Source organism: Cetorhinus maximus, chromosome 2 (assembly GCF_964194155.1).
Source record: "Cetorhinus maximus chromosome 2, sCetMax3.hap1.1, whole genome shotgun sequence".
NCBI classification, from domain to species: domain Eukaryota; kingdom Metazoa; phylum Chordata; class Chondrichthyes; order Lamniformes; family Cetorhinidae; genus Cetorhinus; species Cetorhinus maximus.
The window spans coordinates 207651260-207677227 of NC_135880.1; the positions used below are offsets into that span (position 1 = coordinate 207651260).

Below are 25968 nucleotides of genomic sequence, written 5' to 3' on the forward strand. Positions count from 1 at the left end.
AATAGACTGAGAAAACAGTCTAGAAAGAACACTCTGGAACCAGCCTGCATGGAGTTAACAACACCATGCAAGACAATAACCTGGCATCTGTAAATAGTTAAAGACTAACAATAAATGGTTCATATTTAACTATACAAACCTCAAGATCTCATCGTTGAGATATGACAGCACACCATAAATCAACAACAATGACAGCAAAGGGAACTCCAAAGTGTCATGTGATCTTTTCTGTCCACCTGAGAGAGCAGAAGGGACTTTGGCTTAACGTCGTATTGCAAAGGTGGAACCTTTGACTATACACCTCTTCCTCAAGCACTGCAGTGAAATGTCAGCCTAGATTTTGTGCTCAAGTGCGTAGTGGAATGATGAACCGATGACCTTTGACTCAGAAACAAGAATGCTAGCAATTAAGCCACAGCTGACAACCCACCTCATCTGAAGGACAGAACACTAGAACAACCCATCCATTAGACCTGCACTGAAATGTCAGTCCACATCAACATCTACTGAATTTAACATTTTATGATGCAGAAGCAAGTGTGCAACCAACTGAACCAAATAAACTCAATAAAAAAACAATAATTTTGAATTGGTTAAATAGCGTGTTTTTACTTATAGTCAGTACTGAACAGGGCTTCTGTAGCAGCAGCTGCAATACTGATTCAGCAATAAACATTTTTACACTTGTGAGCAACCAGAAAAAATACAGCGTCATAGTCTGACAGAGTGATTACAGAAATGTCAGGACCAGTAAAAATTTTCAAGTGCTCTATCCTTCAAGCTTTTTCCAAAAAGACGTGATGAAATGACAAACATGAAAACTTGTGCTCAACCACCTTATAAAAGCTTTCCCTCAAATCGCTAATCATAGTGAGTGACAGAGATTTTAACAGAGAGGTTTTAATAGAGAGGTTACATTTATAACAGCAGTGCAGTATGCTGCTTTATCCTTACAGGCATCTTCCAGACAGAAGGAAGTCAACAGACAGTCAACAGATTTTAATTCCACTGGATATCACATAAAGGGCTGATTCAATGTTTTATTATTACCATCTGCCCTTCATTAATATTGCAGCTGAAGCCCTGAAATGCTACTTCTGTATAAACTCCAGGTTCATAGAGGAATGCAATTCATGGCATCAGCTATGTCCATCTGACAAAACAATGTGCCTCACTTCTGTGAAAACAATAGGATTTAGCCAGAGTGAGTATGTTTCGCTTCTGATAAAGAAGGTGCATGAGAAAAATAGTTTTGTTCTAGCAATTTTCCCAGTATCTGTTATGTATTTGCCATAGAGTGAGAAAGGATATACCAATAATGTATATCTGTATAAAAGTTCTGAAAATACCTGTCAAATTTCAGATGGCACAATCAAGATATCAAATGTGTTGAAAAACAAAGAAAAGAAAAGAAAGAAAGCCTTGCATTTATTTAGCACTTTCACTATCACCAGAATCTCAGTGCTTTTCAGCCAATGAAGTACTTTTGAATCTTAGTCACTATTGTAATGTAAAAAACATGGCAGTTTATTTGCATTCAACAAACTCCCATAAACAGCAATTTAATGATGTGCAGATAATCGTTTTTTGTGATGTTCATTAGGGGATAATTATTGGCCAGGATGCCAGGGATAACTCTCCTGTTCTTCTTCGAAATAGTGCATGTGGTCTTTTACATCCACCCGAGCAGGCACATTGGGCCTCAACACCCCATCCGAAAGGTAGCAGCTCCGGCGGAGTGTCACTCACTCAGCTCTGCACTGGAGTGTTAGCCTTGGTTTTAGTGTTCAAGCCCTGGAGTGGGACTTGAATTCGGAACCTTGTGGTTGCCAAAAACTGCATTTCATCCTGAGATTGATTACAGGTTCATTTCTGTCAGTGAGACAAAGATGTTCATTGGAGCCAGAAATTTATAAGGGCATTTTTTTTAGAATTCATTCATGGGATGTGGCATCACTGAACCAACTGAACCAAATAAACTCAATAAAAAAAACAATAATTTTGAATTGGTTAAATAGCGTGTTTTTACTTATAGTCAGTACTGAACAGGGTTTCTGTAGCAGCAGCTGCAATACTGATTCAGCAATAAACATTCTTACACTTGTGAGCAACCAGAAAAATACAGCGTCATAGTCTGGCAGAGTGATTACAGAAATGTCAGGACCAGTAAAAATTTTCAAGTGCTCTATTCTTCAAGCTTTTTCCAAAAAGACGTGATGAAATGACAAACATGAAAACTTGTGCTCAACCACCTTATAAAAGCTTTCCCTCAAATCGCTAATCATAGTGAGTGACAGAGATTTTAACAGAGAGGTTTTAATAGAGAGGTTACATTTATAACAGCAGTGCAATATGCTGCTTTATTCTTATAGGCATCTTCCAGACAGAAGGAAGTCAACAGTCAACAGGTTTCAATTCCACTGGATACAGAGGGTTATTTCAATGAACATAACACTTCAAAACTTGTTTGATGGAATCTCTCAGCTTTTCTTTCTCTGCCTGTTGTCTTCCTCCCTCAGATGCGTCATCCTCTAGAGGCTGCAGAGACCCCAAAGTGAGACCCTTTAACATCTGAGGTGGACCCACAGGCAGATCCACCCATGTCCCATTCTCGGAACATGCTGATGATGAGCTTGTGGAGTTGTCAGTCAGGTGGAGATGCTGGATATCCAGTGGGATGCGCAGGGAGATCTGGCTGAGATCCCTGAGGATCTGGGTGCCATGGTCTCTGTCATGGAGGAGTCCATGTGGAGCATGAGCACTGCAATGACCCGAGCTCCGAGCACACAGCCTCCTCCATTGAGACAGTGGCAGCTCCAGGAACAGAAGCAGGGCTTTCTGTGATTGCGTATGGACCTGCAAGTTCACACACGGGCAGTGACCTCAGGTGGTCACTGTCAGTGTGAGAGATGGATGGGGCACTGAGTTTCTCTGCTAGGTGCCGTCCATCAGTGGTCAGCAGGGGGGTTCAGACTGACCTCATGCTGGCGGATGAGCTGCTTGTCATTTTGGCAGGCACCTGTCAGGGGCTCTGGACGACAGCAGCAGCTGCTCCGCCTATCTGCCAGTGACCGTTGCATCTGATGAGGCGGTGAAGACTGAGCAGTGCACAGCCAAGGTGCTGGAAGCACCCTCCCAGGCAGCGTCTGCACAGGCTCCGCCAGTCAGGGGATGATTGCTAAGGTCATTAGGGCCGCCAGGACATCACAGTCAGCAATCTGCCTCTAATGCCGCTGCCAGTGAGGGGAGGCACCAAGACGCAGCACTCGCAAATGTAATTTTAAGGCACCGTGAGCACAAGATGGAAGGGGTCATCAACAGTGCTATCATACGGTACTTGCTTCTCAATAACCTGCTCACTGATGCTCAGTTTGGGTTCTGCCAGGCCCACTCAGCTTCTGACCTCATTACAGCCTTGGTTCAAACATGGACAGAAGAGCTGAACTCCAGATCTGAGGTGAGAGTGACTGCCCTTGACATCAATGCAGCATTTAACTGTGTGTGGCATGTAGGGGCCCTAGCAAAACTGGAGCCAAAGGGAATCAGGGGGAAACTCTGCTGGTTGGAGCCAAAAAAGAAGCACAAAGGAAGATGGTTGTGGTTGTCAGAAATCAATCATCTCAGCTCCAGGATATCACCGCAGGAGTTGCACAGGATAGTGTCCTAGGCCCAACGATCTTCATCACGGGAGTGTCTTGTGACCAATTGTAGGGGCTGCAAACATTATTTCAGAGGTAGTAATTCAACATTGGTGTTAGAGGATGGCCTCATCAGGAATGTTCAGTAAGAATGTTCATCCTTGCCCCAAGTTCCAAGCCATGCCTTGGATGCCGAGCTGAACATGTGGAGAATCAAGGCCTCCCTGGTGTCCCTTCCTCCCTGAAGTTTCCTCATGTCTGCATCCACGTTCTCACCCTGTACCTCCCAGGGCTCTCCATTAGAACCATCACTTGAGTTGTCCTCTGTGGCCTGTGGAGCTGCCTTGATGTCTTCATCCTCCATTGGGTCTCCCTTGTCAGCGCCAGATTGTGCAGAGCGCAGCAGACATCAACTATAGGCGATACGCGCTCTGGAGGATATTGCAGTGCTCCCCCTGGGTCGGTCTGGGCACTTGAACTTCATCTTCAGCAGCCCAATGTCTCAGTTACCACCCTTGTGGAGGCATGACTCCTATTGTGCCTCTCTTCCGCCTCCGTCCTCGGGCGTTGGAGTGGCGTCATGAGCCACCTTTTCAAGGGATACCATTTAACACCCTGGAGCCATCGATCCAACACAAACAGCCTTGGTACCTCGGAGTGGATGTAGGCATCATGGGAGCTGCCAGAGTAGCTTGCACAGATTTGCAGAATCTGTGTCTTGTGATCACAAACTATCTGAATGTTCACGGAGTGGAACCCCTTTCTGTTCACGAAGGCTCACCCGCTGGTGCCTTGATGGCCACATGTGTGCAGTCTATGAGACCCTGGATAAGGGGGAATCCAGCAATTGCTGCGAAGCCCCTGACTTGCTCAGCCTGACTGGCTTCGTCGGTCGGGGAAATGAATGAATTTCATCATCGGTCTGAACAGAGCATCAGTGACCAGCTTGACGGAGCTGTGTGGGCAGCAGATTGGGACACGCCACACAGATTCCCCCAGTGACCCCTGGGACAGAATTTTCGGGTTGGCGGGCGGCCGCGATCGGCGGGCCCAGGAGCGGCCGGGGAACTGACCGCTAACCGCGATCGGCCCCCGGCCGCGATTTCACGGCGGCTGGCCAATTAATGGCCAACCAGCTTGAAAGGCGCGCTGAAAGACTCAGCGCTGCAGCACTGCCGGGGTGGGGGCGGGAGGAGGGCGAGCTCTGAGGTCAGTGCGGGTGCGGGGGAGTGCGGAAGGAAAGCTCCCTGAAAGCAGAGAGCCGTCTCACGGAGCTGACGAATTTAAAATCAACAAAAACAGAATTTAAAACCCAGAAAAAATGCCCACGTTTCAGAATAAAACACCTCAACATAGGCCAAAATTTTCCGTTTGGTGGGCGGGCAGAGCAGGAGCGGATGTGGGCGGGCGTGGACTCGATCGGTGCCCACGATTGGGGCCGTGCCGCTGTTTTGTGGGGGTGGGCCAATTAAGGCCCGCCCAGTGCATTTCCGACTCCCGTGGATAGTGGGAGTGTGTGGGCAGCGGGTGTGCACAGACCACCGGGTCCAATGGCGACCGGGCAGTCTGATTAAAGGAAGACCTGGCAGCCTCCTGTAGGCTGCTCACAATGGCCGCCTGGAGATCCAACCCCAGGGGGTCTGCTCAGCAGGGAACTCCAGAGGGAAGGCCAGAGGAGCAGGGCAGGCTGCAGGGTCTGCCAGCGGGGGGCCAATGTGCCCCTTGCTTTTCAGATGACTGCCTTGCTGCCCTCCTCGAGGAGGTGGCAGCATGCGGGAAGTGTTGGTTCCCCAGGATGGGAGGAGGAGGCCCCCCCCACATGACCAAATGTGCCTGGGAGGAGGTGGTGGAGGTGATGAGCTCCCGCGATGTGGTGCGGCGCATCTGGATCCAGTGTCGCAAGTGCTTCAGCGATTTGTTGTGCTCTGGAAGGGTGAGTACCATGTTGGCATTGGGCATTTAACCCAGCAGGTAGCCTTAGCCTTTGTGGCCCCCCCAAGTCTTACTGTTGTGACTGCATTGAATCATTTAGGGCATTTCTCATACGCTGGGTGGGCAAGCAGATAGTGCCCATGCTTACATCAGCCTGAGTGGTTCATGAGGAGATGGGTTCTCCCCCGCACCATGTGTTGGTCTTAGTCGTACATGACTAGTCTGGGGGCAACCTGCAGGAGATGCAGCTAGGCGAATACTCAGAACCCCAGCACATGTCCTGTTCACAATGATGAGATTGTGGAAGGGGAGCCTCAAGGTCTCAAGGCCAAGAGCCATCTGCTGCCCTCGATGCCACACCTAGTTGCGCGTCCTTGCCATGGGAGCTAAGACCGTGTGTTCCCAAAAGCGATGGAAGCAGAATGTGTCCAAGGTGTCCATTGGGAGCGGGTGGGGGGCGGTTGGGAGCAGGTATACTATCTTTATGTACTGATCAGCAGTTGCGTGGAGAGGAGGCACTGGAGGTCTGAATTGGGCCACTGTGGTTGGGGTGCGGTGTGCACATGCAAAGTCCATGTGCGATTAGCTGCAATGAATGGTCTTCTCTGTTTTTCAGGAGAACAATGCTCACAATGCCAGTGAGCGTTTGCGGACTGGAGGCAGCTAGGCCCAGCTGATGATGTGAAGCCGATTCGAGCAGGAGGCCTTGGAGCTTGAGAGGCGCCATGCGCCCAGGTCCACAGGTGTTGGTGAGGCTGGGGTGGAATGGCCAGGTATTTGACATCCACTCTGTCTTCCCACCATCCATAGCACTGATGATTGTTTGGTTTGTTATTGTTGCAACATTGCTCGGTCACAGACTGATAGAGTCAGAGGTGTGGGTCATAGACAAAGGTCCCTTGGTCCTTCGAAGATGCGCGTGTCCAGCACCTTCCAAAGTCAACTTATCCTATTTCTGACCACTATCCCCATGGCTTTGTATGCCATGGCATCGCAACATCCAAATACTTATTACATGTTAGGAGGGTGTCTGGCTCCACCACCCTTTCAGCCAGTGCGTCCCACATTACTGTGTGCATAAATTCCTCATCACCTCACCTGTCAACCTCATGCCCCTTACCTTAAATCAATGCCACGAGGTTACTCATCCATCCGTCAAGGGGAAAAGTTCCTTTATGTCGACCCTATCTATGCCCCTGATAATGTTATAAACCTCAATAATATCAACCCTCAATCTCCTCTGCCCCAGGGGAAGTAACCCCAGTCTATGCCATGTCTCCTCATAAGTCAAACTCTCCAGCCCAGCCAGCATCCTGGTCAATGACCTCTGCACTCTCTCCACTCCAGTCACATCCCTCCCATGAAGCGCATTTCACAACTGCACACAGAACTATAGCTGTGCCCTAGGCAGCGTTTTCTGTACTTGCAACATGACCTCCCTGTTCCTACATTCTATTCCTCGGCTAATAAAGGCAAGTATGGCATTTACCTTCTTAAACACCTTATGTACCTGTCCCACTACCTGAACAGGCCTGTCAACATGCCCAGCAAGGTCCCTGTGATCCTCCTTACTTTCCACGGTCCTACCATTCCTTGCGTATTCCTGTACCTTGTTTCTCCTGCCCATGTGCATCACCTCACACTTATCCACATAACATTCCATTTGGCATTCCTTAAGCCATCTGACCAGCCCGGTGTATCTGCCTGTAATCTTTGAGTCTCCTCCTGACTATTTGCCACCCCTTTTCATTTTCATCTCCTTAGGTTCTGGAAGGTTGAGCGCATTATGAGCCTGGGGGAAAGGGATGAAGTGTGTCACTGTGTGGACGCTAACTGATCCACTGTCCTTGTTGTTATTTTCAGCATCATCAGAGCCTGTCCACCAGGAGCAATTGCAGATGCCCCCTCTCACACCTGAGGGCCCTCAACTGTCACCTGCATCACACCATTTCTGCGAGGTAGGCACCAGCGCAGATACTAGCAGCTCGGTGGGAACTGCAACATCGGCTAGTGTCCCGGGGCGCAGTGGAGAGGGCACTTCACAATCACTAGAGGAGCTGAGAGACAGAGAGTGCCGATGGCGCCAGCAGTCGGAGGACTGCAGGGGATCAGGAACATGCTGAGTCGGGGCGTGGTGATGTGCCTCTGGAGTCGTCTGCAATGCAGCAGCTGCAGGAAATGCGGCCGGGTGTGTGGGAGCATCTGGGAGTGTTGCATGAGACTGTGCTTCACTTGGTGTCCGTGATGGAGGAGTCCATGTGGAGCATGAGTGATGCCATGAGTCTCATGTCAGAGCGTCATGCTTCCTCCATGGAGAGAGTGGCGACTCTCCTGGAGAGGGGCTTCCAGGAGAACAAGCAGCTTCTCCTGGGGTTACGCTCAGACCTGCAAGCCCTCACTGTCAGTGGCCACAGCTGGTCAGTGCCAGTGTGGGAGATGGTGTGGGCTTCAAGCTTCCCAGCTCGGTGCCTGTCCATTGACAGTCAGAAGGGAGGTCCGGGACGACCTCACGTCGGAGCAGCAGCTGCCTGTCGTCTCTGCGAGCTCCTCTCAGGGCGCTCCAGATGAGGGCACCAGCTCCTCCGCCCCTCTGCCAGTGACCGTATCATCTGTTGAGGCTGCGACGACCGGGGAGGTGCCAGCTGTGGAACTGGCCACTCCCTCCCAGGCGGGGCCAGCACAGGCTCCACAGGCCAGAGGACATCCGCCAAGGTCATCGAGGCCAACAGGACAGCAGAGTCAGCAGGCTGGCTCAGATACCACTCAGAGCGATGGGGCAGCACCTAAACGTAGCACCCGTAAACGTAAACATAAAGCATCTTAGGCACACCACGGGTTTCTCACTGGTGCTTTTGTGTTGGCCCGAGATTAGGGAATTATTATTTGTTTATGGTTGAAAAACGTTTTGCTTTCATTTTGTGTGACCTTATGGTGGAGAAAATTAAAACCAGATGTGTTACCATGGCTGAGGGTGGCTCCTTTGTTCTGCATTTGTATGTTTTACAGACATGTCATGAGTGTTTGAGTGGACATTGAGGTTTATGTCCAAAGCCCTTAGTTGCAGCTGATGAAGTGGCAGATGTAGCACTTAAGTGCCGAGTATGGATGCACCAGGCAAGGCTGGTCCTGCTGATCCATTTGTGTTGAGCTAGCTGAAGGTTCATTGGATTAAAGTCTCCCGGGTGTCCCTGCCTCCTTGGTGTAGTCCAAGGTCAACGTTTAGCCCTTCATCATTCCCCTGTGCCTCCTCATCCTCAGAGTCAGTGCTGGACTCATCATGTGCAGCCGCATCCACTGCGTCAATGCCTTCATCATCCACTGCGTCCCCCTTTCCAGGCAAAATTATGCAGAGCACAGCATGCTACCACTATCACTGAGACACGATCTGGGGGATACTGGAGTGCGCCCCCTGAGTGGTGCAGGCATCAGAGGCACATCTTGAGAAGACCGATGGCTCTCTCCACCACAGCCCTTGTGGTGCCGTAGCTCCTATTGTAGTGCTGCTCAGCTTCTGTTCTTGGATGGTGGAGAGGCGTCATGAGCCACCTTCTGAGGGGATAGCCCTTGTCACCCACCAGCCAACCATCCAGCCGAGCCGGAGCACTGAAGAGCCCTGGTACCTGGGAGTGTCTGAAGATGTAGGCGTCGTGGGAGCTGCCTGGGTACGTTGCACAGACTTGTAGAATCAGCATCCTGTGATCACACACTATCTGCATGTTCATGGAGTGGAAGCCCTTCCTGTTGACGAAGGCACAGGGCTCACCTGCTGGCACCTTGATGGCCACATGTGTATAGTCTATAGCACCCTGGACACGGGGGAAGCCAGCAATGGCCGCAAAGCCTCTGGCTCGCTGTGTCTGGCTTACCTGGTCCCAGTGGAAGTGGATGAAGGTCAATGCACATCTGAACAGGGTGTCTGTGAACAAGTGTGTACAGCTGATTGGGAGACACTGCAAAGATCATCCACCGAGCCCTGGGAGGAGCCAGAGACATAGAAATTGAGGGCAACTGTGACCTTCAGAGCCACTGGCATGGGGTGTCCATCCACACAGTTAGGGGAGATCTCAGGGCCAATCATCTGACAGATATAGTTGACTGTCTCCCTTGAGAGGCGGAGCCTCCTTTGGCACTGCACCTCAGTCATATTGAGGTTGCTGCTTCCCCGCCTGTATATCCTGGCAGCAGAATAGTGGCGTCCTCTGCGGCCCCTCCACCTTGGACTACCCCTTGGCCCTGCACACCTTGTACCTGTGTCTGTACTTCAAAGGTGGCTCCCCTGGAGGCTGATTGTCCAATCCTGGCCTCTTCCTTATTCTAGCCCCCTCTTCCTCCTCAGAGGAGCTGCCTCCAGTTGACATGTCAGAACCCATACTCAGGCTAAACGGAGTCCTTCGGAAAGCTGCAGGCCCGATAAAGATTCCTGACTGCAGAGTGCTGACCTGAAGGTTCAAAGTACAGAGAAAGCTGCTGGAATTCGTTCTGAACTGCTACAGATCACACAGCAAGTTTAAAAAACTTTCTGCAATAAATACTCACAGGCCAGATTGACAACCCCACTGAGCCCTCTTATCCTGCCCATGGATGAGTTTTATTAAAAAGTCTGTTACCAGCCTGCCTGTTGCGCCCATGTGCCGAGCCAAAGATCGCACATGTGCCTGAAAATCGGCGTCGATTGCCGATTTAAGGGCCTTAACTAGCCCGTTAATTAACGGCGGGCGCGCGTCGAACGTCAACACTCACCCACCCAGCGAAATATCGCGATGGCGCGCGGTGACGTCGGGACGCTCGCCCGATGTCACCGCGCGTCATTTTATCCGCGGACGTGCGGGACCCGCCCACCGCATGACAAGCAGAAAATTCTGCCCATTAAGAATCAGAGGGAAAATTGCAAATTGTCTTAAAGTTGCATGGACAATTTGCTCACCCTATTTGTCAAAGGTTGAAAGTCCTGCTACAAGAAGCAGGTTTGGTTGATGAAGAGTATACAAAGCTAAAACAAAAGTCTAGTAAGATAAGTGAAATCTGTAAAGAATATTTTAGTCCTACATTTTCTAGATTTGGCCACAAGATTTAATCTTTCTAGAAAGACATATGGGTGATTATAGACAATGGATTGAGATAGGACTCACAGTACCAGAGAAACTTCTGACTGGTTATGAAGGGGCATTTTCCAATGACAAGTTTAGAGGCATGTGAAAATATGACCATAATGGGCATGAAGACTGCAGCTGAAAGTCCTTCCAGAAATGAACTCTGTGAAAGGAATCAAGCAGTGAATGATGAAAAACGGCATTAATTTTTAGCTGATCAACCAGGCTGCAAGTTGACAGCTGCCCTGCATGGTGCAGTTCATGTGAATAATTCACTCCAGATGATTGAAAGGTATAGTCCCTTTCAATTAGCATACTGGAAAAATCACAATTTATCTTCTGCGCTGTGTGATATTCCTTCTGCTGTGGAGTTTTTTTTTATGTGTTCATGGGGTGTGGGCATCACTGGCAAGGCCAGCATTTATTGCCCATTCCTAATTGCCCTTGAGAAGGTGGTGGTGAGCTGCCTTCTTGAACCATTGCAGTTCATGTAGTGTAGGTACACCCATGGTGCTTTTAGGAAGGGAGTTCCAGGTTTTTGACTCAACAACAGTCAAGGAATGGCGAAATAGTTTCAAGTCAGAATGTTGTGAGCCTTGGAGGGGGATATGTAGATGCAGGTCTCCCATGGTTCTGCTGCCGTTGTCCTTTTCGGTGATTGAGGTTGCGGGTTTGGAAGTGCCTGTCAAAGAGGTCTTGCTACAGTGCATCTTGTAGATGGTACACACTGTAGCTGCTGTGCACTGGTAGTGGAGGGGGGTGAATGGTTACTGCAATAATTCAGTTTTTTCTGCACATCAACCTGTACCATCTCTATACCATTGAATTTCATTGGGCTTTGAAACCACTTTTCCTGTCCTCTAACTTTGTAATGTGTGTGTTTGTGTGTGTGTGTGTGTGTGTGTGTGTGCGTGTGTGGCCTGAATGCAATTGGCAGGCTCGGGATTGTCCAGGAAACAGACCGCCGACTGCAATCAGCCCCAGACCGCGATTTCGTGCTGGCTGGCCAATTAACAGCCATCCAGCGTGAAACGCGTGCTAAAAAGCTCAGTGCTGCTTGGGTGGGGGTGGGAAGGAGGTGGGAAGAGGGCGGGTGAGAGCATCAATGCGGGCGCAGGCCAGTGTTGATAGAAAGCTCCCTGAAGGCAGAGAGCTGCCTCAGCGAGCTCAAGACCTGAAGAAGCAAATCTAAAGGTTCCAAAAACTGAAAAAAAAGTGCCCATGCATCATGAGCAATCACCTGAAAGTTTAGCTAATGAAAATGCTGTCTATAGAAATTTATTTATATTTTACTTCATCATGGAAATCTCATCCTGCCCGTGGATGAGGTTTGATGAAAAATACAAAAGGTGCCTGGCCAATTTGCCTGCCCGCCAACCGTAAGTTCGGACAGGCAACGAAAAGTCGGAGTCAATTGCGCTGTTAATGGGCTTAATTGCCCTCTTAGTTGTCGGCGGGCGCACTTCTGACTTTTGCATGTGCCCGCTGAGCGAAATATTTGGTGAGTGTGGGATGACATTGGGACGCTCGCTGGACGTCATCTTGCCAGGTGTAAGATTCAGCCCTGTGTGTGTGTGTGTGTGTGTGTGCGTGTGTGTGTGAATGCTTGCGTGCACAAGTCAGAGAATTTTTATTATTTTTACTTAAATTGGGTGTTAAGAATAATAAATACTGCTCTATTTTCTTTTAACAACTTACAAGGAAACCTGCCTGTGTGTCTTTTACAATTACAGCACTTAAACAGTTAAAAGCTCACTGAATTGACAAGCATATTCTTCTTAAAAAAAACAGTTGTGGTCAAACGGGGAGTGTGAAAAGAGGACACCATTCTACACATCCTCACCTGGTCGAAACAATATCCATCAAATGTTATGTATAACGTACATTGTGGGATAATGTGCCCTTGACGAAAAGTGTGAATGAGAAAAGGATATGGATTGACCTTACTTGCTTGAAAGAAATGCTGGAGAGAAATCCTGAAAATTATTGAGTTGATGTATCTCATTACTTGCCTGAGTGTTTTACAAAAAGAAATGCATATACATAGAAATTTTTACAGGTTCCAGAGGAAGGATGTTTCACGGGTGTGATGCTTTGTACAGATAATGACGTTCTGTTTATCCATTTTAATATTTTGGTTGTGCATATTAACTTGAAATTTTATTTAAAAAATGAAAAGTTTTCTGTTAATTGTACATTCATTGTGTTTAATTGCATGCACACGCTGTACCTTAGCTAGAGATTCATTTGAACTCCTGTGACGAGAACAGTCTGTGTCAGTCGACTGACGGAAGAATGCTTAACTGCAAGTTACAAATCAAACCTTAACAGAGCAATGATCGTTAATTGTGGGAGACCCATTCTTGCCCTGTTACAGGTTGATCATTTCCCCCTATATCCATCTAAACACCAAATTTCTCAGCTTAAATTTGTAATTTAATGGAGTTGTTTGAATATTTTGACACACCAGATGGGATTAAGTTATTCAGTGCAGTTTAGTGATCAAACCTGGGATCTGCTTCTCTGGAAGTCTCAGTTAAACACTGAGCTGTGTATATGAGCCAAAGGGTAACTTTTTACCTTTTAGGAAAAAAACAAACCAGGGCCACTAAATAATTATCTGTTGCCTTCCAGTTCACACACAAATTGAGCTTCAACCAAAAGTTCTTGGATCGTTTTGCAACCACAGCTCTATCTCCTGGTGGTTGTTGGAAGCAAAATCGGACAAAACAATTTCCTTCGCATGATCCAAGGCACAGAGAACGCAGGGACCCCATCCAATTTCAAACAACATGTGGAATTTTGGACTTGGGAAAATCCAATCATCTGTCATTCAATGGGAAATAAAGTGGAATAATACAACCTATCAGTATTGATATAACTGCTAAAGGAATCAGATGAAGAAGTCTTCTTTCTTCATTCAATTCATTCAATTGCCAATCCCCTAAACTCAGTTGCTCTCCTCATGAATTCTATATGTCCTTCCTCTCCTCCTAGAACACTTAAGTTCTCAGCGCAGGTAGCTCACCTCCCATCAATACAGGCACAAAGAGTGGGGGCGGGGCCGTAAAATGCGGTGAGCCGTTCAAAAGTCCGTTGACTTCGGCAGGACTGGAAAAATCCTGCCGGCATAAAATTCTGCCCAAGTGTGAACATAAGAAATAGGAGCAGGAGGAGATCTTATAGCCTTATGACCCTGCTCCACCATTCAACACAATCATGGCCACAACTCCACTTTCCTGGCTTGCTCCCTGTATCCCTTAATTGAATTCCTGAGAGATCAAAAATATTTCTTAGCCTTGAGCATATACTGTATAGGTGCCATTATGCGATTTCATCTTCAACAGAAGATGAGTGGGAGGTGTTCAAAAAGGAATTTGTAATGTTATTCCAGTTTATATCCCTAAGCGGAAAGGGCTCACTTGCCAAAAATAGTCCTTTGATGTCTAAAGAGATAAGAGACAACATAGAAGCTAAAAGAAATGACATAGAAAGATGAAAAAAAAAGCACAGATCCTGGTGAATGGGAAACTACAAAGAAGCACAAAGGATGATAAAAAAGTACAGCAGGTATTACATAAAAAGAAACTTGAAAGGGATAACAAAATCAACACAAATAGGTGTTACTATTAGATTAGGAAAAGGAGGGTAGTTAGGTGCAATATGAATCCCTTGAAAACTGAAAATGGTGACATTGTAATGAAAATAAGGAAATGTCAGGCATATCCATTCAATCAAAGCATTCAAGGGGAACTTGCATTATTATCTGAAAAGGAAGAATGGAGGGGGTTACTGGGAGAAGGAGGGGAATGGTACTAGGTGCATTGCTCCTTTGGAGAGCAAGCACTGACATGATTGGTTGAATAGCCTCCTTCTCTGCAATGTCATTCTGTGATTCTGTAGAATAATTACTATATGTGAAAGTTGCAGTTGATGAAGAGGTCAGCATGCTGGAAATCCCAAGGAATCGGGGACAGCGACCTGCCAAAATGAACCTAAGGGAAACAGCCGTAATGAAGAGCAAAAAACCCCTAGGACCAGATGGTTTCCATTCCAGGATTGAAGGGGGAGGTGAGAACATTGCAGATGCCCTAACTATAATCTGACAAAATTCTCTTGATTCAGGAACGTTTCCTATCGATTCGGAAATATTGCATGTCTCTCCATTATTTGAATGAGGTGAAACTGGTGTGGTGGATGAGTTAAATCCAGAGACACTTGAAGAGTAAAGTATCCGAAGACACAATAATGGAATTATTTCCGTGAGGACAATTCCGGCTTTCCCATCCCATTGCCATCCATGTTCTCCTTCTCCTTGTGAAAGCTGGCCATGGAGCAGTCACTGGTGGAGGCGCTCAAAGCCCCTTGGAAAGTCATCATTCAGGTTTGGACCAGACTCTGGACATCCAAGTGGTGGCCAGCACTCTCCGGGATGCATTAAGGGGCCTTCAGGCTTAACCAAGAGAGGTTCTTACTATACCCATGCTAACTCTCTCCCTTTCATCCTGCAGGTGGAGTATAGCAGAGCATGGAGCCTGGTGGCCTAGCTGTATGCTTCATGGCTTACAGGGAGCAGAGATGAAGGGGAAGAGAGGGACGGAGGTGCATGGCTGAGCAGAGGGAGGACCAGCACCCTCAGGAAGAAGGGGTGGCTGGGGCTCCTGCACACGCAGCTAAAGAGCCACAGCTAGCCATTGCTGTTTGGCCCCTAGCTAGACCCAGGGTCTATAGACGCTGCCTTTCATTCCTGCAGATGACCGAGAACCAGTGTCGCCGGAGACTGCGCATCTCCAGGGAACTGGTCGGTCACATCTGCCAACTGCTGCGGGAGTTGGTGCCACGGGGACATGGAGGGCATCCACTGTCAGTGGCTGTGAAAGTGACCATGGCACTCAATGTTTACACCAGTGGGTCCTTTCAGGGCTTCACATGTGATCTCTGTGGGATCTCTCAAGCCTCCACCCACAAGTGCATCCATGAGGTCACGGACGCCATCTTAATGAAGGCACACAACTTTGTATATTTTGCCTGGGAACACGACAATCAAGATGCAAGAGCGCTGGGATTTGCCCCGATCTCAGGTTTTCCACAGGTGCAGGACGCCATTGACTGCACTTGCGTGGTGCTCAGATCTCTGTCGCAACACATGGTCAGCTATGTCAACCGCAAGGGCATCCACTCGCTGAATGTTCAGCTGGTGTGCGACCACCACAAATGCATCCTGCAGGTCTATGCAGTTCTCCAGGAGTGCCCATGTCTCCTACATTTTCAGTCAGTCTCAGATCTCTGCCATCTTTCAGGGTCCAAAGAGGCTGCAGGGATGTCTCCTTGTGGACAAGGGCTACCCGCAGAGGATGTGGCTGATGACACCCATGCAGTGGTCTCAGACTGCAGCAGAGCGACGGTATAATGAGGCTCATGCAGCTGCTCGCAACTTGGTGGAACAAACCACTGAGATGCTGAAAATGAGGTTCTGGTGCCTGGGCTGGTCTGATGGAGTCCTACAATATAGTCCACAGAGAGTGTCACGCATCGTTGTCACCTTTTGCACCCTTTACATCCTAATGCCGCAATGGGGAGAGGAGCTGGCTGAGGAGGAGATGGAAGAGCTGGACGTCTCCTCCGATGAGGAGGATGCCGAGGGTATGAGGGTGAGGAAATGATGATGATGGCGGTGAGGCCCTCACACTGACCAGACAAGGCAGGCATGCTCGGGAGGCCCTCATAGCTGCTAGGTCTGTGGAGGATGATGATGACATGCAGTGAGGCGACACCATAGGTCCTCACATTGCATCTGTGAGCATTTGACTCCAGTCTGGCTGATGGCAGCGCACTCTGCGATAAGGCTCCTGTGATGGAGATGCAGTGGAGGCCCTAATAGTTGCTCGATTCCAAAAGGATGATGATGACATACAATGAGGACACTCCATAGATCTTCACTTAGTCTCTGTGAATGTCTGTCTCAGTCTGGGCTAGGGCAGCTTGCTTCTGCTCTGTGATCAGGGTCATATCATGGAGACGCAGCTGTGAAACTGGAGAACAGCGTCACCGGTCACAGATGCTGAAGAGATGTGGGGTCAGCCCCACCTCAAAGGTGCTGAGAGCATACAGAGAGAATGACAGAACTCTGTGATGCCTGCTCATGACATTCTGGCAGCAATAACAAGCACCACTGAGGCGCAAGCATCAGTAATGTGTCCAGGGAGTGTGAGGCTGGGCCATCACTTTGGTCTGATGGCTGCACAAAGCACAGGAAGGAGGTCCTGGACTGAGACACCTGCCTTTATCTTGTGCAAGAACCAAGGTTTCATATCTGAGCGACACAAACAATGCTCATCAGAACAAGGGGCCATTGGCAAGGAGATATTCTTGGGAGTTTATTTACAATAGTGAAAATTATGTACAAGTGATTAACACCCGTGCCCAAGCTGTGCAACTACATCTTCTTAACTTTCCTAATGCTGCCGCTACATTTTGGTGCTTCCTCCGACATCCACAGCAGAGGTGGATGCAGCCTGCTCACTGCTATGTCCCTTCTCTGATTACCTTGGCATGCATCCTCTGGAGGGCCAAGACCTGGAGGGCACCGGCCTGCTTTCGGGATCCTGTTGTGTGACAATGGCACCCTCCTTGGCCTGCAGAGCTGGAGCTGCTGGAAAAGGGGCTTCGGTTGAGCTGGACACTCCTGGAGTCACCTGCGTGAATGGTCCTGGAGTGTGCACTTTCTGATCCTCCTCCCTATGGGTCCCCAAGGACCCCTGGCTGACCCCTTGAGGAGAAGGGGGAGCTGGGGTGAGATAGAGCTGTCCTGCACCCCTCTTGCATTGTCACTGCTGGAGGCAAACTATGGAGTCAGCGATGGATTTCAGCCCGGGCAGCAGTGCAGGACCGATGTCCTGGAACAAGGTCTCCATGGCGGCCACCATCCTGCCAGGGTTGACCTTGATGCATTGGCATGCCGGCACTATCACCTCAGCTGGTAGGTGGACAGACTCCTCCATCTTGCCTTGCAATCTGAGGAGTGCAGGGGATAGCCTTTCCTGATGTTCCCGAGGTTGCCTTTGCAACTCCAGCAACTGAGGTATGACCGAGTCCACAGACTCGTCATCTGACGGGCTCAGCAGATTTTGGCCTTCAGCACTCCTCCGAGTGCCGGAAATCTGGGAAGTCCCTGCTGCTGCCTGCTGTGGATCAGACAGTGCAATGTGCTCACCAGGTTGTGACCCTGAGGCTACCATCAAACTAGGTTCCACTGAGGTTTGTGCCTCTGTGCTGGTGGACGGCGTGGGTGAGCGCTGTGACAGGTCTTCAATGAGGGTTCCTTCAAATTCTTCTTCTGAGGTGTCTTTGCAGCTTGATAGGAGGCTCTGGGTCGTGGACTCGGTCGCCTGTTTCCCAGATGTGCTTGCGAAAGTAGCGAGAGATAATTAGTGCATGGTAGTGGCCTGTGAAACAGGACGCATCACTCACAGCGTGGTTGTCTGATGGATGTTGCACTGCTGGAATCTCACTTGGTAGAGCAGTGTTGACATCACTGTCAGGAACGGTCCAGATCCTCGCCGGCCAGTTAGATGGCAGTTTTCAAAGTCCAGGGGGGCCTTGCTTTCAGGAATTCCTCCACCAGTCTGTGACCTCTCCCTTATGTTGTGTGCCAGCTTGTCCTGCACGAATCCCATTGGGGAGAGCGTAAGCGGCACATCTGCCAGGCCAGATGATAGGTATGCCTGGCATGTGTGGGTGGTGAGTGGTCCTATGGACAGTTGAAGGTGTGTGTGCAAAAGTGAATGGTGATGTCCCTTGAACTGGCAGTGAGTGAGGGCCCTGTGGATGTGTGATGGGTTTGCGAGTGTGTGAGTTGAAAGTGATGAGAAGAGTGACTTACCCTGGCAGAACGGAAGAGATCATTCATCCTCTTCCGCCACTGGGTGGCTGTCCTCTTTTGCAGGGCATTGGCACTGACTACTGCCTCCCAAACTGGAATGATAATGTTGCTGCCCCTCTTCCAGCCAGTCCAGGGGGCCTCCACGGTGTCCAAAAGGTGCTCGTAGGATGCGTCACTAAACCTGGGAGGGGGGCTGCACTTTTCTTGTCTTTCAGAACCATGTCTTCTTTGCAGCAGTCCTGGGCCGGGAGCACTGAGAGGTGTGCACGTGGCTGCACTTTAAATATGGCGCCCATGTGAGGAAATGGTGAGGTGACGGCGTTGCGGGTGAATGAGAACTGCCCGCCATCGAAATGGCGTGTTTCCCAGGAATGCATGGTTAATGAGGTGGGATTGGAACAATATGGTGTGAAAAGCCGCCATTTGCAGCCGGCAGGTAAAATGTTCTTTCTCCCGCCCTGCTACAGCACTTAGTGTAAATCTGGGACGATTCTGCCTGGTGAGTTAAACAGTCTGGTTAATTAGAGCCCGAGACTTTACTCACCACTGGAAAAGGCCTTTACTAAATTCTTCAGAGCAAAAGACAGATATATCTCATCCTGTCAACGACTGGAAGGAGAATTATAATACATTTCCAAATAGGTCTGAGAGTTAAGCTTTTTCTCGTAACAATCGGCATCATTGACTCCATTTTATCTCCAGTCGGAAAATCAGCTGGGAGGAGGACATGTTGCAAGATTCAAATGCATTCAAATTTTAAGGGGCAGTGTCTTTATGGAAATGTGCAAATTTAACATCCCTATTCAAGAAAGGAGGGAGATAGAAAGCAGCAATCAATAGGCCAGTTAGCCTAGCTCCTGCCATTGGGAAAATGCTCAAACTTATTATTAAGTAGCAGGACATTTAGATAATCATAATATAATCAGGCAGGGTCAACATATTTTTGTGAAATGGAAATCATGTTTGACAAATTTATTAGTGTTGTTTGAGGATGTAATAAGGAGGAACTAGTAAATGTAGTGTATTTGGATTTTCAAAAGGCATTCAATAAGGTGCCATATAAAAGGCTATGACAGAGGAGAAGGACTCATAGTATTGAGGGTGATATATTAGCTTGGATGGATGATTGGCTAAACAGAGTTGGGATCAATAGATGGTTTTCAGTTTTGCAAACTGCAACTAGCGTGGTGCCACAGGAATCAGTGCTGGGGTTTTGACTATTTAGAATCTATATTAATGATTTGGATGAAGGGACTGAGCGTTATGTAGCCAAATTTGCTGATGACACAAAGAGAGGTTGGAAAGCAAGTTGTGTGGAGGACACAAAGGGATATAGATCGGTTCAGTGAGTGGGTAAAAATTTTGGAAGATGGAGTATAATGTAGGAAGAGGTGAGGTTGTCCACTTTGGTAGGAAGAAAAGAAAAATATTGTTTAAAAGGACAGAGGCTACAAAATGCTGCAGTGCAGAGGCATTTGGTTGTCCTCATACATGAATCACAAAAAAAAGCATGCAGGTACAGCAAGTAATTAGGAAGGCAAATGGAATGTAAGCCTTTATTGCGAGGGGGATGGAGTATAAAAGTAGCAAATCTTGCAACAACTGTACAGTCTGTTGGCGAAACCACACCTAGAGTACTGCGTACAGTTTCCGAGTTCCTATTTAAGGAAGGGTTTACTTATGTGGGAGGCAGTTCAGAGAAGGTTCACTCGGTTGATTCCTGGGATGAAGGAATTATCTTATGAGGAGAGTCGGCCTATACTCATTGGAGTTTAGAAGAAAAAGAGATGATCTTTTGAAACATATAGGATTCTGGGGAGGTGGTTAACTTGACAGGGTAGATGCTGAGAGGATGTTTCTCCTCGTGGGGGTTTCTAGAATTAAAGGGCACAGTTTTCGAATAAGCAGTCCCCAATGTAAGACAGAGATGAGGAAGAATTCTTCTCTCAGAGGGTCATTAATCTTTGGAATTCTTTATTCCAAACAGCAAGAGGCTGAGTTAGATAGATTTATAATCTACAAGGCAGTCAAGGGTTGTGGAGGGCAGGCAGGACATTGTAGTTGAGGCAACAATCAGACATACTGTGATCTTATCCAATATGGAGAAGATTCGAGGTACTGAACAGCCTACTCCTGGTCCTATTTCTTATGTTCTTAGTGCAGTGCAAGCACTGATAGTGGTTCCAGAAGTGTTCTTGCATCCAAAAATGATCACAGGCTGGAGAAAGCCACTCTGATAGTGCAAGAGAGCAATGTCACAGTCGTACTCCTGACAGATGTAAAAGTGCAAGTAGATTCCATAGCTTGAATAGTCAAGAAAATAAAGGCCACAGAATACTCTCGCAGCTGAACTAGAAGTAGAACTTCTCATCAGCATGAAGTTTTAGTGGCTGTCAACGAACTTGAGGATAAACTTATAAGAGATAGACATATTAAAGGGAATTTGTTTGCTGGAGAGAGCTTGAAGTTTATTCTGAGGTACCAGATGAGGCACAACCAACTTGTCACATAGGTGGATTTGTACTGAAAAAAGATCCTTGCAAATGGCAATTATAGGGCTAAAATTAATTGCGAGGGGTTTTGAGGAGCAACTGGGTGATATAGGTAGAGTAAACTCTCCCATTGCTGGAAAATTAATCTTGGAAAGTTTTTTTTTTAGTTCTTTTGGCCACATATTCTTAGGAATGTAGATGAATCAACTTAAAAGCCGCAGTTCTTCATGGTGATACTTTTCAGAGTGGAGTGCTTCTGAAACCGCTCAAAGTGGAGGTGCAATATAGGAAAACTAAACAAATGAGTTCATGGCCTGAATGATGCATCCAGGCCATGGCATTTCTCAGTGAGATCTGTTTTGCTGAAAGTAGGTTGTGTCCAACTCAAAGCAATGTTTTATTGGAATCATAATGAGAAACTTCATGATGCATGTTGATAATTTCTTATGGGGCGGTACTGCAGAAATTGAGAAATGTAATATTGAGAAGATTATGTTTGTTTGTATGTAGACAGAAATAAATAAATAATCTAGACTCAGATAAGGCAGGGCAGGTTGTGTGCCTGGACCTTTTACTTTACTCTTTCATGGAATTTGAGCCTCGCTGGTAAGAGCAGCATTTGTTGCCCATCCCTAATTGCCCTTGAGAAGGTGGTGGTGAGCTGCCTTCTTAAACTGTTGCAGTCCATGTGGCTTAAGTACACCAAAAGTGCTGTTGGGAAGGAAGTACTAGGATTTTGACCAGCGACAGCAAAGCAACAGGTGTTCCCGTGTGTCTGCTGTCCTTGTCCTTCTAGGTGGTAGAGGTTGCCTCTTTGCTTTCGAAGGAGGCTTGGTGAGTGTATATTGTGTACAGTTCTGCTACCATGCACTGGCAGTGGAGGGTGCTCAACACCTTAACGAGGAGTGCTCAACACAGTGGGGTGGGGGACAGCACCTTTCTCGGTACATGTGCCTTTTTTTTAAGTGAACTGTATTATCTTTTTGTCACCTGACTCAAACTGTAAGTTATGAATCAAACCTAAACACAGCAATGAACTCTAATTCTAGTGGATCCATTCTTGTTCTGTTTCAGGTTGATTTGTTCCTCCTACTTCCATCTAAACCAATTAAATTTGTATTTTAATATAGTGGTTTGGATACATTGACACACCAGAGGAGATCAGGTAATTCAGTGAAATTTGCGAGCAAACACAGGATTTTCCTGGTCTGTAAGTCCCAGTAACGCACTGTGCTAAGTATATGAACCATTGGGCTGCATTTTACCTTTTTGAAAAGCAAAACAAGTCAAAGCTCCTTAACCTGTTGCCTTCCAGTTCACACACAAATTTTGCAAATGGGTTCCAGTCAAAAGCTCTTGGATCATTTTGTAACCACAGCTCAATTTCCTGGTGGTTGCTGGAAACAAAATCGGACAAAACAATTTCATCCACCTGCTTCGAGGCACAGAGAGCAAAGTGAAGACAGAGACCACTCCCAATTTCAAGCAGTGTGCAGAATTTCAGACCTGGAAAATTTCAATCACGAGTCATTAAGTGGGAAATAAAGTGAAAAAATGTGATTTAAATTATATTGAAGGACGAGGCATAAGGAGTTTGAGGATCAATGTCTGCTTCAGTGTCACTCTTCTCATCCCTTCTCACTGCCCAATTTCATGTGATGATTGCAATGTTGATCCATGTGACGGGAACACTGCCGCACTCTGGGGAAAGAACGCTTTCAGTAATTTGCATCAGGAATTCTTGTCCACGGTTTTATCCACTAGAGCAGCAGCAGCATTGAGCTGGGAACAAAGCTGTGGAGAAGAGAAGATTGTCAATGGTAGTCCAGGGAGAAAAGTACCAGCGAGCATTGGGGGTGTTGCTGGAGGGGTGAAGACTGTCCGCATGATCTGAGAGAGGGAGAATCTAGTGGAGGGAGGAAAAAGAAGAAAGAGGAAGTGGAAAATGCCAACATGAACTGAATGAAGTGGGGAGAGAAAAATGCCTATGAGGGGAAAGAGGAAGATGAGAACCAGTGGCAAGTGGAAAGGGCATGAGGCATGAGACAAATGCCAGAATGAATGGGTAGGGAGGAAAGTGAGATGGGGTGTTGGGGGAGAAAGTGTGATGGCAGTCTTTTTGTTACTATGACATTGATACGTAATTTTAAACTAAGTTAGCAAACACATTTAGTGACACAAATGCCATAATGACTCATAAATTCTTTTGCAGGTAAAGGAGAAAATCTCTCCAATTTTCACTGTAAATATGTTCTTAAATGTTGTCTTGTTCACATCTCACAGCCTCACAACCCTACTCTATGATTGGTTTATATCTCCTCAGTCATTTTGACTCTTTCCTAGCCTTGATAAATTTAACCACTCCATGAAATCTGTTCATTGAAAATAACCCCATGTGTTTCAATTCTTTCTATTTCCTCTTTTAAGCAACATCTTAGCTTAGCCCAACTAATCATGGAATGTTAGATTTACCTGCAGCTTAATTTTTGATAAAGCTATTCTCCACTGCACTCAGTGGGCAGAAATTTTCGCTGAGTGTGTGGCTCCACTCCCAACTGAAAAATCAGGGGAGAGCTCGCCTCTACTTGGTCAGGAAGCCCCAACCTGATGTAACAGCCTGTTAACTGGCTCAGGTTGAGCCTTCCACCCTCACCCGGGAGAAAGTCCTGATTCCGAGAGCTGCTGACCAATCAGATGGCTGGTAGCTCTCCAGCCCCAACAGCTCCACTGGGAGCGGTGGCCACTGCTGGGAATTCAGCCTGTCCCCATCAAGGATCGGCACTGGAGTTGGACACAAAAGTAAGTGGGACGGTCTCACCAGTGTCAATCAGGCAGGCCCTAGTGAGGAGAGGAGGGTGGGTATGCAATCAGGGAGGCTGGTGGGGGAGAAACAAACAGGGTCAGCGATTACCTTTTGAGTGGACCAGCTCCGTTGGGCACAGGGTCCCAGAACAGTAAGTTCACCCTGCCTACACTTGAACCTTGGTGGCTTTGCCACGTAGCATGGGCACCCCCCCACCACTGGCAAAAAAAAAGCAGGGGTGGGTAGACAATGGGTATGGCACCATCTTGTGATCCTACCTGATGTTGCCATTGGGGCAAAGGTATCCCTTTGGAGCAGTGGTGTCTTGCTTTGCATGGTCATAGATCTGAAAGTGTGCTTGTAAGCTAGTGTTGAGTGTGCTCAGGAATACAGGGAGTATGAATGTTGGAAGGTGATATTGAAACCTTGTGAGGCGAGCCATTGTTAAAGCCATCCAAGTGGGAGAAACATTTTGAGAGAATTCCAAGGGAAACCTTTGAAGGTGAAGCTGGGAACCCCTTGTGAGACAGAGTTTCAACAAGATTGATTGGCTTGGTGTTTACGGACGTCTGATGGGTTCCTGAGAAATCCATGGACTCTGTCATGGTTGCATCTGTCATTTACTCTCTGTAGTGATATGTTCGACCACAGCCTTGTTATCTCTGAAGAGATGCTAACTACGCTGTGAGCGGCAGAAACCAAATTCACAGGGAATTATACAAAGGCCATCTACCTTTCCTAGGCCAGCAGCTCAGAATAAGTGCTTGGTCCAGGTGAATGCCTGGCCCCCATCTATACTGCTTCTACTGGAGCTTCTGAGCATCTGTGCCAGGACCTATAAGACTAATTCATTTCTATGTGCTGATCGCATCGTGGAGGTCATCTCTACTGGAAAAGTGAATTGTCCAGCAGCAGTCTTTGACCTATTGGGCTCTGTGAAAGCGTATACCATTGGAGTTTGATTCTGGACTCTGGACTCACGTGAAACAATAATTCTTTATTCTGTGGTCTTTTTCCTGTAAATCTTTCTTTCTCTATCTCCCCTCCCCCCCGTTACTGTATGAGTAAAAAAAGGACGCTATGTTGCACCCCTACTTCTCGTGTTTGAGTGTGCGTGAATAAACTACCCCTCTGAGTTTACCCTATCTCAAGTTTGCTGTGGAGGTTATTGATAGAACTTGGATCACACCAAAACGGAGGAGTTAGGAGTTAGGACACTTCATTGCAATACTTAAACCAGATGGATTTTGATAAATGTGTCCACACAGCAGCAAAGTCCTGCTTACAAAGGAGAAGTCAAAATCAGAACACCCTTCTGTTTACGGATGGGTGGTGAGAGGAGAAATCATAGACGTTTACAGCACAAGAGGAGGCCATTCGGTCCATCATGTCCATGCCGGTCAACAAAGATCTGACTACACTAATCCCATTTTCAAGCACTAGGCCCATAGCCCTGGAGGCTATGGCAACACAAGTGAATATCTAAATAAATCAGGGCTGTTTAAATTAAACCCCCTCCTGTCCATAACATTTGGAAGCCCAGTAACTAACGCAGTGCAAGAGGTTGCTCCCTTCTCTCCCAGTGCTGTGGGGATGATAGACGCCTGTGTACTGTTGGCAGCAACTTGTGTTTTGGGGAAGTGTTCCACTTACAGTAAATAGAAGCAACGGTACAGCCTAGTGTTGCTGGCAATGATGTGGACCAGAGAGAGCCACCTGCTCTCATGCTATACTCAGGAGGTTTGGAACTAGGGAGATTGGCTGCACTGACCAGACCAAAACTATTGATTTTGCTGCAGATTCAGGGGCCCTTGTCAGACCCCAGCTAACTGTGCTGTCAGAAACCCTTCGTATAATACTTTATTGGAAAAGTACTGAGCAATAACATAATCACACAGTAAAATTGTCTGCTCACAAACTAGGGTGTTGCCTTTGGGACAGCAGCCTGGTTAATTAGATCCAAAGACTTTACTCACCACTGGAAAAGGCTGTTTATCAAATGCTTCAAAACAAAAGCCAGGAATTCCATTTCCTGTGGATTACCAAAGGGAGGAAAAAAATAGGTTTCCAAAAAGTCCCGAAAGTTAAACTTTTCCTCATAACAGTCGCCGTCGGTAAAACCTGTCTCCAT

At 47.4% G+C, this 25968-nt stretch overlaps 1 pseudogene; it reads right to left on the reverse strand.

Moving 5' to 3' along the window:
* Positions 1–776: 776 nt before the first annotated feature.
* LOC144691567 (indolethylamine N-methyltransferase-like) lies at positions 777–25968 on the reverse strand (annotated as a pseudogene).